Below are 18,381 nucleotides of genomic sequence, written 5' to 3' on the forward strand. Positions count from 1 at the left end.
CTCATGGAAGGAAAAGGTAGAACAGAGGATACCAGAGGCTGGGAAGGGTAGAGGAAGGGAGGGACAGGGAAAGATGTGTTAAAGGATATAAAATTACACCTAGATAGGCCGGGCACGGTGCCTCACGCCTGTAATCCCAGAACTTTAGGAGGCCGAGGCAGGTGGATCATGAGGTCAAGAGATAGAGACCATCCTGGCCAGCATGGTGAAACCTCATTTGTACTAAAAGTACAACAAATTAGCCAGGCGTGGTGGCGGGCGCCTGTAATCCCAGCTACTTGGGAGGCTGAGGCAGGAGAATCATTTGAACCTGGGAGGCAGAGGTTGCAGTGAGCCGAGATTGCGCTGTTGCATTCCAGCCTGGCGACAGAGTGAGACTCCGTCTTTAAAAAAAAAAAAAAACAGCTAGATAGGAGGAGGAATAAGTTCTAATGTTCTATACCACTGTAGGATGACTATAGATTTTTTTTTTTTTTTTTTGAGACAGGGTCTGGAGTACACTGCAGCCTCAACCCCCTGCAATCAAGTGATACTCCTGCCTCAGTCTCCCATGTAGCTGGAACTATAGGTGCACGCCACCACGCCTGGCTAATTTTTTGTTTTATTTTTCAATTTTTTTTTTTTTATTTAAATAAAGAGACAGGATCTCACTATGTTGCCAAGGCTGGCCTTGAACTCCTGAGCTCAAGTGATCCTCCCACCTAGGCCTCCCAAAGTGCTAGGATTACAGGCATGAGCCACCATGCCCAGCCAAGTGTTTTGATTTTTTTGTAGAGACTGATCTCATTATGTTGGTCAGGCGGGTCTCGAACTCCTGGGCTCAAGCAGTCCTCCTGTCTTGGCCTTCCAAAGTGCTGAGATTATAGGTGTGACCCACCGCAACCGGCCTGACTATAGTTAACAATAATATATAGTTCCAAGTAGCTAGAAAGAGGATATTGAATGTTCCCAACACAACGAAATGCTAAATGTTTGAGATGATGAATATGCTAATCACCCTGACCTGATCACTATACCTTATATGTATCAATTCGCTATGGACCCATAAATATGTACAATGATTAGGTGTCAATTAAAAAATACAATTAAAAAAGTCATTTAGAGCTAAATCATGATGTGAAATGTTGTTTTCTTACCTCTCATCTCATGACAAACAACACATGGCAATGGCAAAACATCCTCAGGAGCTGTGGCTGTGTGCTTTAGTGCACAGACCAGTTTGTTTGTGAGAATGTGTCACCTAATGCGAGTGAACCTACATGAGATCATCACCCTTCCTGGGGGACCTCAGAGAAGGACTGAGAACCGCTAGCTCAGTTGTGTGGAAGAGGTTGCAGGTGAGTCACTTGCTGGAAGGAAGGCCTGTGGGCCAGCTTGAGGAGGAATCTATTTGTGGAGGCCACTGGATGGGGCCACCTGGGCCTGGGTGAAGAGGGCCTGAGGGCACAGGACAGGGGGAGAGAGAAGGTGGTGTGCATCGTCATGCCGGCAGGTGCTTCAAATGTCTCTTCATTCGTTCATGGCAGGCAACTCACACTTTAACAAAGCAACTCAGCAAATAAAATGAGGATATTGGCTGGGTGCAGTGGCTCACGTCTGTAATCCCAGCGCTTTGGGAGGCCGAGGCAGGTGGATCACCTGAGGTTAGGAGTTCAAGACCAGCCTGGCCAACATGGTGAAACCTCATCTCTACTAAAAATACAAAAATTAGCTGGGCATGGTGGCAGGCACCTGTAATCCCAGCTACTCTGGAGGCTGAGGCAGGAGAATCGCTTGAACCCAGGAGGCGGAGGTTGCAGTGAGCCAAGATTGTGCCATCGCGTTCCAGCCTAGGCGACCAGAGTGAAACTCAGTCTTAAAAAATAAATAAAAAAAAAAAAGAAGTTTTTTTCTACTTAGTTCAAGTTCCTAAAAAGGTCTCCAGATTGTCAGATTCCCCTGGAAGCAGGTCAGGGAATGGTCCCCAGTAAGAACTATTGAAATACATTAACAAAAAATAAAGACAGATAGAATAGCTAAAACAATCTTGAAAAAGAAAATTGGAGGACTCACCTTTCTCTTTCTTTCTTTCTCTCTCTCTCTCTCTTTTTTTTGAGACTGGAGTACAATGGCACGATCTTGGCTCACCTCAACCTCCGCCTCCCGGGTTCAAGTGATTCTCCTGCTTCAGCCCCCCGAGTAGCTGGAATTACAGTCATGCGCCACCACACCTGGCTAATTTTTTGTATTTTTAGTAGAGACGGGGTTTCTTCATGTTGGTCAGGCTGACCTTGAACTCCCAACCTCAGGTGATCCGCCTGCCTCAGCCTCCGAAAGTTCTGGGGTTACAGGCGTGAGCCACCACGCCCAGCCAGGACTCACATTTCCTTATCTGAAAACTTACTATGTGGTGGGTACAGTGTGCCTTGCTCCAGTGATGAATGCACTGAAGGCCTTGACTTTACCACAGTGCAATACATCAGAATAGCAAAATATGAATATGCACATATTTTTAAAAAAGAAAACTTACTACAAAGTTACTGTAATCTGAAGAGTGTGGAACTGGCATAAAGATACACTTATACCAGTGGATTAGACTTGAGAGTCTGGACGTAAACCCTCACATTTAGTCACTTGATCTTTGACAAGGGTGCTGTGGTTTTTTAGGTGTCAATTTGCCTGGATTAAGAAACACTCTCGGCCGGGCGCGGTGGCTCACGCCTGTAATCCCAGCACTTTGGGAGGCCGAGGCGGGCGGATCACAAGGTCAGGAGATCGAGACCATCCTGGCTAACACTGTGAAACCCCGTCTCTACTAAAAATGCAAAAAATTAGCCGGGCGAGGCGGCGGGCGCCTGTAGTCCCAGCTACTCGGGAGGCTGAGGCAGGAGAATGGCGTGAACCCGGGAGGCGGAGCTTGCAGTGAGCCGAGATCGCGCCACTGCACTCCAGCCTGGGCGACTAAGCGAGACTCTGTCTCAAAAAAAAAAAAAAAAAAAAAAAAAAAAAAAAAAAAAAAAGAAACACTCTCATAGCTCTCATAGCTGGTAAAGCCTTGTATCTGGGTATGACTGTCAGGGTGTTTCCTGGAGAGACTGGCATTGGAGTCAGTGAACTCAGTAAGGAAGACCTGCCCTCACTCACTGTGGGTAGGCACCATCCACTTGGTTGAGGGCCTGGATAGAGCACAAAGGCAGAGGGATGGTGAATTCTCTGTCTCTCCTGGAGCTGGGACGCCCTTTTCCTTTTGCCCTTGGGCATTAGAACTCCAGGTTCTTTGGCCTTTGGCCACAGACTGAGAGTACACCATGGCTTCTTTGGTCAGAACTGAACCATGCTGCCAGCTTCCCTGGTTTTCCAGCATGCAACTGGCTAATCATGGGACTTCTCAGCCTCCGTATTCACACAAGGCAATTCCTCTAACAAATCCCCCTCGTATATCTACATCTATTTCTATGTCTACAACTGTATATCTCTTTTTTTTTTTTTTTTTGAGACGGAGTCTCCCTCTGTCGCCCAGGCTGGAGTGCGGTGGCGCGATATCGGCTCACTGCAAGCTCCGCCTCCCGGGTTCCCGCCATTCTCCTGCCTCAGCCTCCTGAGTAGCTGGGACTACAGGCGCCCGCCACCGCGCCCGGCTAATTTTTTGTATTTTTTTTTAGTAGAGACGGGGTTTCACTGTGGTCTCGATCTCCAGACCTTGTGATCCGCCCGCCTCGGCCTCCCAAAGTGCTGGGATTACAGGCTTGAGCCACCGCGCCCGGCTACAACTGTATCTCTATCCTGTTGTCTCTGTCTCTCTGAGGACCCCAATTAATACAGGTGCCAAGTTAATTGAATAGGGGAAGAATAATCTTTTCAAATAATGGTGCTGGGACAATTGGATAACCACCTGCAAAGAAATGAAGTTTTGGAGCTCTATTTCTCACCATATTCAAAAATTAACTCAAAACAGATTAATGAGTTAAATATAAGAGCTAAAACCATAAGAAACTCTTAGAAGAAAACACAAGGATAAATCTTTATGACCTCAGATGGACTTTTTAGATATGACACAAAAACATGAACAACAAAAGGAAAAATAAACTGGACTTTATCAAGATGAAAACCATTTGTACATCAAAGGACATTATCAAGAAAGTGAAAAGATCACCCACTAAATGGTAAAAAAAAATTTGCAGACCATTATATGAATAAGGTTTTATGTCCAGAAAATATAAAGAACTGCTACAACTCAATAACAAAACCCCAAAAACCTGATTACAAATGGGCAAGGGACTCCGATGGACGTTTCTCTAAATGATATACAAATAGTCAATAAGCACATGAAAAGACACTTAGCATCAATAGTCACTAGTGAAATGCAAGTCAAAACCACAGTAAGACCCCACACTGCACATACAACAATTGCTACAATTCATTTAAAATGTTAGATAAGATACGTTGGCAATATGTGGAGAAGCTGGAATCCTCATACATTGCTGGTAGGATTATAAAATGGCACAGTCACTGTGGGAAATGGTTTGGCTGTTCCTCAAAAAGCTAAACACAGAATTATCATATGAAATAGCAATTTAATTGTTAGGTATATGTCCAAAGAATTGAAAACAGGAACTCAAACAGATACTTGCATGCGAATGTTCATTGCAGCATTATTCACAATAGGTAAAATGTAGAAACAACCCAAGTGTCCATCAACACATGAATGAATAAACAAATATGGTGATACATACAACAGAATGTCAGTCAGCCTTAAAATGGAGTGAAGCTCCGACGTATGCTGCAACATAGATGGACCTTGGAAACATTATGCTAAGCGAAATAAGCCAGAAACAAAGTGACATATGTGTATGATGCTATTTATATGAAAAATCAAGAATAGGTAAATTCAGAGACAGAAAGTAGATTAGTCATTATCAAGATCTGGGGGCAGGGAGCAATGGGGAATTTTTTTTTTAATTTTTAATTTTTGTGGGTACATAGTAGGTGTATATATTTATGGGGTACATGAGACATTTTAGTACAGGTATGCACTATATAATAATCGCATCATGAAAAATTGGGTATCCATCCCCTCAAGCATTTATCCTTTGTGTTACAAACAATCCAATTATATTCTTTTAGTTACTTTAAAATGTATAATTAAATTATTGTTGACTATAATCCCCTTGTGCTATTGAATAGTAGGTCTTATTCATTCTTTCTCTATATATTTTTTATAACATTAACTATCCCCACCTCTCCCCCTATCCCGCCACTACCCTTCCTAGTTTCTGGGAACCATCCTTCTCTTCTTTATCTCCATGAGTTCAATTGTTTTGATTTTTAGATCCCACAAATAAGTGAGAACATGTGATGTTTGTCTTCCTGTGCCTCGTTTATTTCACTTAACATGATGACCCTTACTTAGTTCCATCCATATTGTTGCAAATGACAGAATCTCATTTTTTTTATTATGGCTGAATAATACTCCATTGTGTGTAAGTACCACCTTTTCTTCATTCATTCATCTGTTGATGGACACTTAGGTTACTTCCAAATCTTGGCTGTTGTGAACAGCTCTGTAACAAACATGGGAGTGCAGATATCTCTTTGATAAACTGATTTTCTTTCTTTTGGGTATATACCCAGCAGTAGGATTGCTGGATTGTATGGTAGTTCTATTTTTAGTTTTTTTGAGGAATCTCCAAACTGTTCTTCATAGTGGTTATACTAATTTACATTCCTACCAACAGTGTACAAGAGTTCCCTTTACTCCATATCCTTGCTAGCATTTGTTATTGCCTGTCTTTTGAATAAAAGCCATTTTAACTGGGGCAAGATAATATCTCATTGTAGTTTTGATTTGCGTTTCTCTGATGATCAGTGATGTCAAGCACCTTTTCATATGCCTGTTATTCGTATGTCTTCTTTTGAGAAAGTCTATTAAGATATTTTGCCCTTCTTTTAATTGGATTATTAGATTTTTTCCATAGAGTTGTCTGAGCTCCTTATATATTCTGGTTATTAGCATTTCTAGTTCTTTAAGATGCATCATTAGGTTTTAGGTTATTTATTTGAAGTTCTTCTCTTTCTTTTTTGGATGTAGGCACTTAGAGCTATAAATTTCCCTCTTGGTACTGCTTTCATTATATCCCACAGGTTTTGGTATGTTCTGTTTTCATTATTATTTGTTTTGAGAAATTTTCCAATTTCCTTCTTAATTTCTTCATTGACCCACTGGCCATTTAGGAGCATATTGTTTTAATTTCCATGTGTTTGTATAGTTTCCAAAATACCTCTTGTTATTGATTTTCAAAATACCTCTTCCCATTGTAGTCAGGGAAGATGCTTGATATTATTTCAATTTTTTGAATGTTTTAAGACTTGTTTTGTGACCTAATATATAGCCTATTTTTGAGAATGATCCATGTACTGAGGAGAAGAATGTGTATTTTGCAGCCATTGGATGAAATGTTCTGTAAATATCTATTAGGTACATTTGTTCTATAGTTCAGATTAAGTCTGATGTTTCTTTGTTGATTTTCTGTCTGGGAGATCTGTCTAATGCTGAAAGTGGGGTGTTGAAGTCTCCAACTATTATGGTATTGGGGTCTCTCTCCCTAATATTTGACTTATATATTTGGGTGCTCCAGTTTTGGGTGCATGTATGTTTACAATTTTATATACTTTTGCTGAATTGAACCTTTTATCATTGTATAATGACCTCCTTTGTCCCTTCTAACAGTTTTTGTCTTAAAATCTATTTTGTCTGATGCAAGTATAGCTACTCCTACTCTGTTTTTGGTTTCTGTTGGCATGGAATATCTTTTTCCATCCCTTTAACTTCAGTCTATATGTATCTTTAAGGGTGAACTGTGTTTCTTGTAGGCAACAGATCATTATGTCTTATTTTTCAACCATTCAGCCAACTCTATGTCTTGTTTTGGAGAATTTAGTCCGTTTACATTCAATGTTATTATTGATAAGTAGGGACTTACTCCTGCCATTTTGTTGTTTGTTTTTCTGTTTTTGTTTATTGCAGTCTTCTCTTTCTTCTTTCCTTCCTTCCTGTCTTCCTTTTAGTGAAGGTGATTTTCTCTGGTGGTATGCTTTAATTTCTAGCTTTTTATTTTTTGTGTGTTTGTTGTATGCTTTTTGATTTGTGGTTATTATGAAGCTTGCAAATATTGTCTTAAAACCATGATTTTAAACTGACAACAACTTAACACTGACTGCATAAACAAACAAACATGCAAAAGGAAAACTCTACACTTCAGCTTTGTCACCCCACTTTTTAACGTTTTGTTGTTTCTCTTTATGTCTTATTGTACTGTCTGTGTCTTGAAAAGGTAATGTAGTTGTGATTTTTGATTGGTTCATCATTTAGTCTTTCTGCATAAGAGAAGTTTATACACCACAATTACAGTGTTATACTATTCTGTGTACTTAACTATTACCAGTGAGTTTTGTACCTTTAGGTGATTTCATCTTCATTATTAACATCCTTTTCTTTCAGATTAAAGAACTCCCTTTAGCATTTCTCATAGGACAGGTCTGGTGTTGATGAAATCCCTCAGCTTTTGTTTGTCTAGGAAGGTCTTTATTTCTCCTTCATGTTTGAAGGATATTTTTGCCTGATATACTATTCTAGGGTAAAAAATTTTTTCCTTCAGCACTTTAAATATGCCATACACTTTCTCCTGGCCTGTAAGGTTTCCACTTAAAAGTCTGCTGCCAGATGTATTGGAGCTCCATTGTATGTTGTTTCTTTTCTCTTGCTGCTTTTAGGATCCTTTGATCTTAGGGAGTTTGATTATTAAATGCCTTGAGGTAGTCTTTTTTGTGTTAAATCTGCTTGGTGTTCTATAACCTTCTTGTATTTGAATGTTGATGTCTTTCTCTAGGGTGGGGAAGTTCTCTTATATTATTCCTTTGAATAAACTTTATGTGCCTATCTTTTTCTCTACCTCCTCTTTAAGGCCAATACCTTTTTTTTTTGGAGACAGAGTCTTGCTCTGTCACTCTGGCTGGAGTTCTGTGGCACCTTCTCGGCTCACTACAAGCTCCGCCTCCTGGATTGGTTCACACCATTCTCCTGCCTCAGCCTCCCGAGTAGCTGGGACTATAGGTACCCGCCACCATGCCCGGCTAATGTTTTTGTATTTTTAGTAGAGACAGAGTTTCACCGTTTTAGCCAGGATGGTCTCGATCTCCTGACCTTGTGATCTGCCTGCCTCGGCCTCCCAAAGCGCTGGGATTACAGGTGTGAGCCACTGCACCTGGCCTAAGGCCAATAACTCTTAGATTTACCCTTTTGAGCCTATTTTCTAGATCTTATAGATATACTTCTTTTTTTTTTTTGTCTCCTCTGTGTTTTCAAATAGCCTGTCTTCAAGCTCATGAATTCTTTCTTCTGCTTGATCAATTCTGCTATTAAGTGACTCTGTTGCATTCTTCAACATGTCAATTGCATTTTTTCAACTCTAGAATTTCTGCTTGAGTGTTTTAAATTATTTTAATCTCTTTGTTAACATTTTAATTTTATTTATTTTATAGAGACAGAGTCTCACTCTGTTATCCAGGCTGGTCTCAAACTCCTGAGTTGAAGTGATCCTCTGGCCTCTGTCTCCCAAAGTGTTAGGATTACAGGCACGAGCCACTGTGCCCAGCCTGTTTGTTAAATTTATCTGATAGGATTCTGAATTTCTTCTGTGTTTTGTCTTGAATTTCTTTTGAGTTTCCTCAAAACAGTTATTTTGAATTCTGTGTCTGAAAGGTCACATATTTCTGTTTCTCCAGGATTGGTTCCTGGTGTCTTATTTAGCTTGTTTAGTGAGGTCGTCTTTTCATGGATGGTGTTGATGCTTATAGGTGTTTGTTGGTGTCTGGTCACTGAAAAGTTAGGTATTTATTGTAGTCTTCATGTCGTAGTCTGGGCTTGTTTATGCCTGTCCTTCTTGGGAAGGCTTTTCAGGTATTTGAAGGCACTTGGGTCCCAAGCCTAAGAATGCTGTGGTTTTTGCAGACTTAAATAGGTACCGCCTTGGTGATCTTGGATAAGATCTGGAAGAATTTTCTGGATTACCAGGTAAAGACTCATGTTCTTTTCCCTTAATTTGTGTCAAACAAATGGAATCTCTCTGTTCATGCAGAGCCACCTGGAACTGGGAATGTGGTGATGCAAGCACCCCTGTGGCCACCACCACTGGGACTGTGCTGGGCCAGACCTAAGCACCGCACTGGGTCTTGCCCAAGGCCCTTCCCTTCAGAGTGGTGAGTTCTCCAAGCCTCAGATGTGTCTAGAAATGCTGTCTGGGAGCCAGGGATTGGAGTCAAAAACTGTGGCTGATTAGCCAGGCATGGTTGTGGGTGCCTGTAATCCCAGCTACTCGGGAAGCTGAGGTAGGAGAATCGCTTGAACCCGGGGGGCAGAGGTTGCGGTGATCAGAGATCATGCCATTGCACTCCAGTCTGGGCGACAAGAATGAGATTCCATTGCAACAAACAAACAGACAAACAAACAAACAAACACACACACAACTGTGGCTAATCTGGCACTCAAACAATGCAGAGTCCTTCAGGCTCTTCCTTCCCCTTTCTCCACCACCACCACTGTTCCACAGGGGATTCCACCCGTCCTCTGCTGATGTTCACTTAAAGCCCAGGGGCTCTTCCATCAGCTTGTGGTGAATGCTGCCAGGCCTGGGACTCACTCTTCAGGGCAGTGGGCTCCACTCTGGTCCAGGGAAGGTCCAGAAATGCTCTCCAGGAACACAGGACTCGGGGACCCCAAGAGACTGCTTGTTACTCTAGCCCACTGTGGCTGAGCTGGTACCTGAGGCACAAGACAAAGTCCCCTTTACTTTTTCCTCTATTTTTCTCAAGTAGAAGGAGTCTCTCCGCATGGCTACCACAGCTGGGAATGCGCTGGGTCACCCCTGAAGCCAACATGTCTCAGAGCCCAAGGCCCACTGCATACTACCTGGGTATCACTGCTGGTTATTCAGGGCCCAGGGGCTCTTTAGTCAGCAGGTGATGAGTTCTGCCAGGATCAGGTCCTTCCATTCAAGGCAGTGGGTTCCCTTTTGGCTCACGGTGTGTCTAGAGATGTCATCTGGGAGCTAGGGCCTAGAATAAGGGCCTCATGACTCTGCCCAGTTCCCTCTCCTACTGTGACTGAACTGGTATCCAAGATGCAAAACAAAGTCCTCTTTACTCTTTGCTCTTTTCTCCTTAAGCAGAAGGAGGGAGTCACTTTCATTGCTCTAGCTGCATTGCCTGGGGTTGGGGGAGGGGTGGTGAAAGCATTCCCTTAGCCATGCCAGCTGGTGTCTCCTTTGGTTACATGCCACCCTAGTCCACTGGCTTTAAGCCCAGCCAACTAGCAGTTGCCTTTCAAGTTTACCTAGGACTCCAGAGCACATCAGCCCTCCGTGGGGAGGCTTCCTGACAAACCGAAGTTCCGACTGCTGGGATGGGCGATTCCTCTCTGGCTAGGGCTGGTCCAAATACTGCCTCTGTGTGTGGGCACTGACTGAGCCCAGCATGGCTTTATTCTTTCCTGTGATGAGGCAGCACGGAATTTAGTGTAAGGTCCTCCAGTCGCTGCACTCACCCTTCCCAAAGTGCAGATTCTCTCTCCACGCTGCAGGGCTGCTGCGGGGTGGTGGGGGATGGGTGAGGGGTGGCGTGGCCTCTCTCTGGCCCTCTTCAGTGCCTTCTTTCTTTTTGTAAGACAGAGAGCCTCGCTCTGTCACCCAGGCTGGAGTGCAATGGTGCAATCTCAGCTCACTGCAGCCTCCACCTCCTGGGTTCAGGTGATTCTCATACCTTAGCCTCTGGAGTAACTGGGATTACAGGAGTGCACCACCACGCCTGGCTAATTTTTTTTTTGAGGCGGAGTCTCACTCTGTTGCCCAGGTTGGAGTGCAGTGGTGCGATCTCGGCTCACCACAACCTCCGCCTCCCGGGTTCAAGCGATTCTCCTGCCTCAGCCTCCTGAGTAGCTAGGATTACAGGCACGTGCCACCATGCCTGGCTATTTTTGTATTTTTAATAGAGACGGGGTTTCATTATGTTGGCCACGGTGGTCTCAAATTCCTGACCTTGTGATTCGCTCGCCTCAGCTTTCCAAAGTGCTGGGATTATAAGCGTGAGCCACTGCGCCCGGCCTAATTTTTGTATTTTTGGTAGAGATGGAGTCTGTGTAGCCCAGGCTGGTCTCACGCTCCTGACCTCAAGTGATCCGCCTGCCTCCACCTCCCAAAGTGCTGGGATTACAGGCATGAGCCACTGCACCTGGCCCAATGCCTCTTTCAGCGATATGAAGTTAAAACCAGGTACTGTGATTGCTCCCCTGGTTTTTGGTTCTTGTGACAGTGCTTTTCTATGTGCAGATTAAAATGTGGTGTTCCAGTTGGTTGGGGGGGCGTGCAAATGGTGTGGGTGTCTATTCTACCACCTTGCTCTGTACCCTGGGAACTATTATTTAATGATACAAAGTTTCTGTTTGGGGTGATGAAAATTTTTTGGAAAAAGTAGTGGTGATGGTGGTTTAACTTTGTGAATATAGTTAATTCCACTTGTGTAATTAGAGACAGGGTCTCACTATGTTGCCCAGACTAGAGTCCAACTCCTGGCCTCAAGCAATCCTGCCTCCTCAGCCTCCTGAGTAGCTGGGGCTACAGGAGAACTCCATCAGGGCTCTGTAGTAAATTCCATTTAATTGTACAGTTTAAAATGATACATTTTTTGATATGTATATTTTATTACAGTTTTAAATAAGTATTTGGTGAAAAAACCCCCAGCATGTAAAATACCCACCCTGGGCAGATAGTCCTCAAACTCATGTGCAGACCCATCATGACATTCTGCGCAGAGATCCAATGATTTAGACATGTGACTGACCACACAACTGCAGATGCATGAAATAAATGTACTCGCAAAGAAACGGTTGCGCTGGGCCCTGTGGGGCCCACAGACGGGAGGTCAGCAGCCCCCTGGAAAGGCCCTAGGCTGGGGCCCTCTGGTGGACGGTGAGGAAATTGTAGAAGAAAAAGTCATGCCAAGCGGGTTAGGTTAAAAAAAAATCATCCTTTGTTTTTAATGTGTCTAGACAAAATTTCAACACTGTCATGTTCCATATATTTTCTTTCACAATGTTCTTTGATTCTAGCTCTTCTCTGGTGTTTTAAAACAAACTTACACTAAACTCAGATGTTCAAAGTCTGATGCCCTGCCACTTTCTTACTTCAGTGCACATTTCTTTTTTTTTTTTTTTTTTTTTTTTGAGACGGAGTCTCGCTCTGTCACCCAGGCTGGAGTGCGGTGGCCGGATCTCAGCTCACTGCAAGCTCCGCCTCCCGGGTTCACGCCATTCTCCTGCCTCAGCCTCCCGAGTAGCTGGGACTATAGGCGCCCGCCACCTCGCCCGGCTAGTTTTTTGTATTTTTTAGTAGAGACGGGGTTTCACCGTGTTAGCCAGGATGGTCTCGATCTCCTGACCTCGTGATCCGCCCGTCTTGGCCTCCCAAAGTGCTGGGATTACAGGCGTGAGCCACCGCGCCCGGCCTGCACATTTCTTTTTCGAGATGGAGTCTTGCTCTGACGCCCAGGCTGGAGTGCAATGGCACGATCTTGGCTCATGCAACCTCCGCCTCCTGGGTTCCAGCGATTCTTCTGCCTCAGCCTCCTGAGTAACTGGGATTACAGGCAGGTGCCACCACACCCAGCTAATTTTTGTATTTTTAGTAGAGACGGGGTTTTACCATGTTAGCCAGGGTGGTCTCGAACTCAGGTGATCCACCCGTCTCAGCCTCCCAAAGTCCTGGGATTACAGGCATGAGCCACTGTGCCCAGCCTCAGTGCACGTTTCTTATAATTCCTTCTAAAATCTGACCATTGTCATGGGCATGCATCAAGTCTGTGAATGCAGACCTCTGGGATATGCCCAATGGGAATATTGGGGACTCAGAGAATAGTTATTACCCAGGGTAGGAAGGCATGAGGCAGTATCAAGGGACACCTGCAGAGGGGTGGGGGTTGTGTCCCACAGATGGTGGGAGCCACGGATGGTTTCATCAGGACAGAGGCACAATAACCCCATCTTGATGGTCTCAGGGCTTAGACTCACCTGTTGCATCCAGAACCAGGCATTCAAATTAGTGCTCCACCTGCGGAGCACTGGGCAGAGATGGACAGCAACCTCCCCCTGCAGGACAGTCAGTGCAGCCTGGGTCACCTCAGCACTCCACGGGCCTTTGCCTGCAGTGTTCTGGCCGGGGAGGAGGCCAGGCCTATCCCTGTCATATCACCGAAGGGGCTGTCTGCCCTGAGGGTCTGCAGAGGAGTTGAACAGAGTGAGGGGCATAGGAAGCAGTAGGGCCGTGTTTCTTCTTGAGCTCTGTGAACTTTTGTCTTCTTACTCCCTGAGGTCACTCCAAAATGTGGGCATCTAGACCTGAGGCAGGAGGGTAGGACGGGGCCAGCTTCTTCTTGGCATGTGACCTGTGTCATCACATGGGGGCCTGTGCTTAGGAGGGTCCTGCACTTAATATAATGCCCTTCTGTGACTGTGTTGAAACTCTTAATCCTGTCTTGAAGAAGGGTACTGCATTTTTGGGTTGCACTGAATCCCTCACATTATGTTGCTCTTCCTGGGTCAGGAGCAGGGAGAGGGAGAGGCCATGAGGTGAGGGGGAGGCTCTGGGCTAGGTGGGACCTGTGTCCCCCAGGGCTCTGTGCTGCCCCTGTCTTAGGACCTGTAGAGTGGTTTGGTCTCATCTGTTTGCTCCCGGTGTCCACTGAATGGTGAATCCTTGTATACCAGGGACTGTCCCACTATCCAGGACAAGCCTACAGTGTGTGTGCTCACTCAGTATGTATGTCAGGCTGGGCAGAACCTCACTTTATCCCTGTCTGCTGTGGGAGCTGCAGCGAGGATCACCTCCTGGGAGGCTCGGTGTCTCTGTACCTGAGTGGTGGGATTAAGAGACCTCAAAGGGCCGTCTCAGAGGGGACTCAACAGTGTCGAGGCTGGAGGAGGCCTGGGCTCTGGGGCCCGAGGATGTCACACACCTCTTGAGTCTTTTGAAATGGTTTCATCTGTTATTTTGAAAATCGCATAGGAGGCCGGGCGTGGTGGCTCACACCTGTAATCCCAGCACTTTGGGGGGCCAAGACGGGTGGATCACGAGGTCAGGAGATCTAGACCATCCTGGTTAACACGGTGAAACCCCATCTCTACTAAAATTACAAAAAATTAGCCAGGCGTGGTGGCAGTTGCCTGTATTCTCAGCTACTCAGGAGGGTGAGGCAGGAGAATGGCGTGAACCCAAGAGGTGGAACTTACAGTGAGCTGAGATCGCGCCACTGTACTCTGGCCTGGGCAACAGAGCAAGACTCTGTCTCAAAAAAAAAAAAAAAAAAAAAAAGTCATATAGGAAAGCATAGCAATATAAGCATGTGTAAAATAATGTGTCAGATCCCTGACTCCACCCCACTCCAATTCCATTTCCAGGATGTAACCGCTGTTTGCAGTTGGTATGAATCTTTCAATAATACTTTCTCATTTGTCCCACTCATTGTTTATACAGTCAAATATTAATGAATTATACTATTACTTGGTAATGTTGTTTATAGTGAAGCATGTGTGGCGGACACTTCCTTTCTCTATACATGGATTTGCTCCAATTGTGTTTCTTTTTCTGTTTTAGAGGTTTTATTTTAGATTCAGGGGTACATGTACAGGTTTATTATATACATAAACTGCATGTCACAGGGGTTTGGTGTACAGATGATTTTGCCACCCAGGTATTAAGCCTAGTACCCAACAGGTGTTTTATCTGATCCTCTCCCTCCTCCCACTCTCCACCCTCAAGTAGGCCCCAGTGTTTGTTGTTCTTCTCTTTGTGTCTATGTGTTCTAATCATTTAGGTCCCACTTAAAAGTGGGAACATGTGGCCGGGCACATGACTCATACCTGTAATCCCAGCACTTTGGGAGGCTGAGGTGGGCAGATCACGAGGTCAGGAGTTTGAGACCAGCCTGGTCAGTATGGTGAAACCCCGTCTCTACTAAAAATAAAAAAGTGAGAATATGCAATATTTGGTTTTCTGTTCCTCTGTTAGTTTGCTAAGGATAATGGCCTCCAGCTCCATCCATGTTTCTGCAAAGGAAATGACCTCATTCTTTTTTATAGCTGTGTAGTATTCCATGGTGTGGATGTACCACATTTTCTTTATCCAGTCTACCACTGATGGACATTAATGTTGATTCCATGTCTTTGCTATTGTGAATAGTGCTGCAATGAACATTCATATGCATGTAGAATGGTAGAATGGTTTATATTCCTCTGGGTATATACCCAGTATTGGGGTTGCAGGGTCAAATGGTACTTTTGTTTTTAGCTCTTTGAGGAATTGCCATACTGCTTTCCATAATCGCTAATTTACATTCTCACCAACAGTGTATAAACGTTCCCTTTTCTCTCTCTCTGTTTTTTCTTTTTTAGACAATCCTGCTCTGTTGCCCAGACTGGAGTGCAGTGGCACAGCCTCAGCTCTCTGCAACCTCCACCTCCCAGGTTCAAGTGATTCTCGTGCCTCAGCCTCCCAAGTAGCTGGGACTACAGGTGTGCACCATCACGCCTGACTAATTTTTGTATTCTTAGTAGAGTGGAGGTTTCATCCTGTTGGGCAGGCTGGTCTTGAACTCCTGGCCTCAAGTGATCCTCCCTCCTTGGCTTCCCAAATTGCTGGGATTACAGGTGTGAGCCACTGTGACCAGCGCATACCTTTTTCTCTGCAACCTCAGCAGCATCTGTTATTTTTTTACTTTTTAATAATAGCCACTCTGGTGTGAAATGGTATCTTACTGTAGTTTTGATTTGCATCTCTCTAATAATTAGTGATGTTGAGCATTTTTTCATATGCTTGTTGGCCACATGTGTATGTTCAAGCTTTTGAAAAGCATCTGTTCGGCTGGGCGCGGTGGCTCAAGCCTGTAATCCCAGCACTTTGGGAGGCCGAGACGGGCGGATCATGAGGTCAGGAGATCAAGACCATCCTGGCTAACACGGTGAAACCCCGTCTCTACTAAAAAAATACAAAAAACTAGGCAGGCGCCTGTGGTCCCAGCTACTCCGGAGGCTGAGGCAGCGTAAACCTGGGAGGCGGAGCTTGCAGTAAGCTGAGATCCGGCCACTGCCCTCCAGCCCGGGCGACAGAGCGAGTCTCCTTCTCAAAAAAAAAAAAAAAAAAAAAAAAAAGTAAAGAAAAGCATCTGTTCATGTTCTTTGCCCCAGTTGTGTTTTTAAATTGGTTTTTCCTTATTTATTTTGTTGCATGGCTACACTGTGATGCTTTATCCGCTTGCCTATTGGATTTGACGCTGTGTCCCACTCTTCATGTTGAGAAGACATTCTGCAGTGACTATCCTTATACACATATCTTTTACCCACGTGGAGTATTTATCCAGGAACTCATTTATTCAGCTCTTATAAAGTGCCTTGTGCCAGGCTGTGGGCAGGTCAAGGGCTTTAACAGAGACAGGGCAGGCACAGTCCTGCCTTCTTAGAGCTCACCCTCAGTGGGGCTCTCAGAAGCAGGACAGTGGTCAAAGCGTATGCACACTGAACACAATGAGGCCAGGGCCGGGTGTGGTGGCTGAGCTCAAACCTGCAATTCCAGAGCTTTGGGAGGCCAAGGCAGGAGGTTGCTTGAGGCTAGGAGTTCAAGGCTGCCGTGAGCTATGATCATGCCACTGTACTCCTGCCTGGGCAACAGAGCGGCGAGACTCCATCTCAAAACCCCCCACAAACACCCCCCGCCAAAAAAAAATCATGGGCCAACGTTGTTGTAAGTACTGCAATGTCATCAGGAATATATGAAAATGTCCATCTCCAGTATCCCTACGTTTCTTGGAATAATGATTAGAGTAGAAAGTGCCTGTATTCCTGTGCCTACCTCTGCCCACACACCGTCTTCACTTGCACTTAGTCATCTACCACTTACCCTTTCACTAAGTGCTGTTGATTATGTCCCTGTGGTGGACCAGATGCCAGGATCCCAGAGATGTCCTGAGCAGCTCCCTCTGCTGGTCCTTCTAAGAGTTCTGGTCTACAGGTGACACACCTGAGCACAGGTGACCCCTGCAGAACCTGTGATTACCACTGAAGGCTGACAGTGAGTGATGGGAGTTCCAGGAGGGGCTGTCACCTCCATGTACAGGGTGGGGGAAGGTGGAAGGGAGCAAGTGGCTGATGACTTTGGCTGTAAGGCAGGTGGACAGGCTGATGTGGGCTCCTGGGAAAGGATGGAGAGGGGAGGGGAGAGGAGGGGAGGGAAGGGAAAGGAAGGGGAGGGAAGGGAAGGGAACAATGCAGAGGTTGGAACTTGCCTTCATGGACCAAGAACAGCAGTGAGGCCATCCAGGCTGCAGCTGGGGAGGGAAGACATGGGGAGTAGTGGGTCAAGGGAGAAGCAGACAGTAATTGACCTTGGGGGCTGGGCGTGAGCAGAGGTGTGTTATGTGTATCTGTCCCCGCCATTGATATGAGGAGGGGTGGGGCTGTGGGTGACACCTGCGTCAGTGGGATTTCCTAGCATCTGCTGTTCCCCAAAGCCTCTCCATGTAGAGGGTCAGTATAGATCTGATGCTGTGTCTGGGGGAAGCGGCTGGTGGTCCGAGGCAGCCTGTGGTGCTTACTGTCCCTAGGGATGAGAGGAAAGAGATGAGGAAGCCTCTTTACAGTGAAGCCTCAGGTGTGTGAAGCCACAGGTGTCTCACATGTGCCTTGGGTGACAGTTTCAGGGTTCAGATGGTTGTTATTGTTATGATGTTTGCCTGACAAGGACCCAGGTATCCAGGGATCCAGAGCACAAGGCCCTGGTGAGGGGAGGGTCAGATGAGGCTGAGCAGGTTCAAGTGGTCAGAGTGGGAGGGACTCCTGGAGAGACTGAACCTCAACTCTTCCTGTCAGGAGCTGTGACTGTGTCCAGGAGAGATGACAGGCGTGACCCAGGACATTGAGTGAGTCATTGAGACATTGGATATGAGGGCAGGGTAGAGAGGACCCTGGTGACTGCTCAGATGTGGGATGTGAGCAGGGCTCTGACCCATGCAAGTTACTGGATCCCCCCACCCCCAGCCCACAGACAACCCTTACACTGGGGATTCTGAGTGCTGTGTGTGCCCAACAGGGACACTGGATTGGCTGGACCTGAGTCCCTGTAAGGGCAGGGATGGGCTGTAAGACCAGAGTCTTCTCTGTGGGTGTGATGTAAGCAGGAATGAGCAAGATGGGGGTGATAAGGCTTGGCCTGGGGGAGCTGGTAGAGGAACCCAGGGGCTTGGGTCAGCTCAACTTCCCAGTGGCTCAGCTGGGGCTGGAGGAGCAGGATGCTGTATTCGGGGTGCTCC

At 45.6% G+C, this 18,381-nt stretch overlaps 1 long non-coding RNA gene across 1 annotated transcript in view; it reads left to right on the forward strand.

Moving 5' to 3' along the window:
• The window catches only part of LOC126941812 (uncharacterized), a 215,212-nt gene that overhangs the window by 106,168 nt on the left and 90,663 nt on the right, over positions 1 to 18,381 (forward strand). The window lies entirely within an intron of this gene.

Source organism: Macaca thibetana, chromosome 19 (assembly GCF_024542745.1).
Source record: "Macaca thibetana thibetana isolate TM-01 chromosome 19, ASM2454274v1, whole genome shotgun sequence".
Classification (NCBI taxonomy): Eukaryota; Metazoa; Chordata; class Mammalia; order Primates; family Cercopithecidae; genus Macaca; species Macaca thibetana.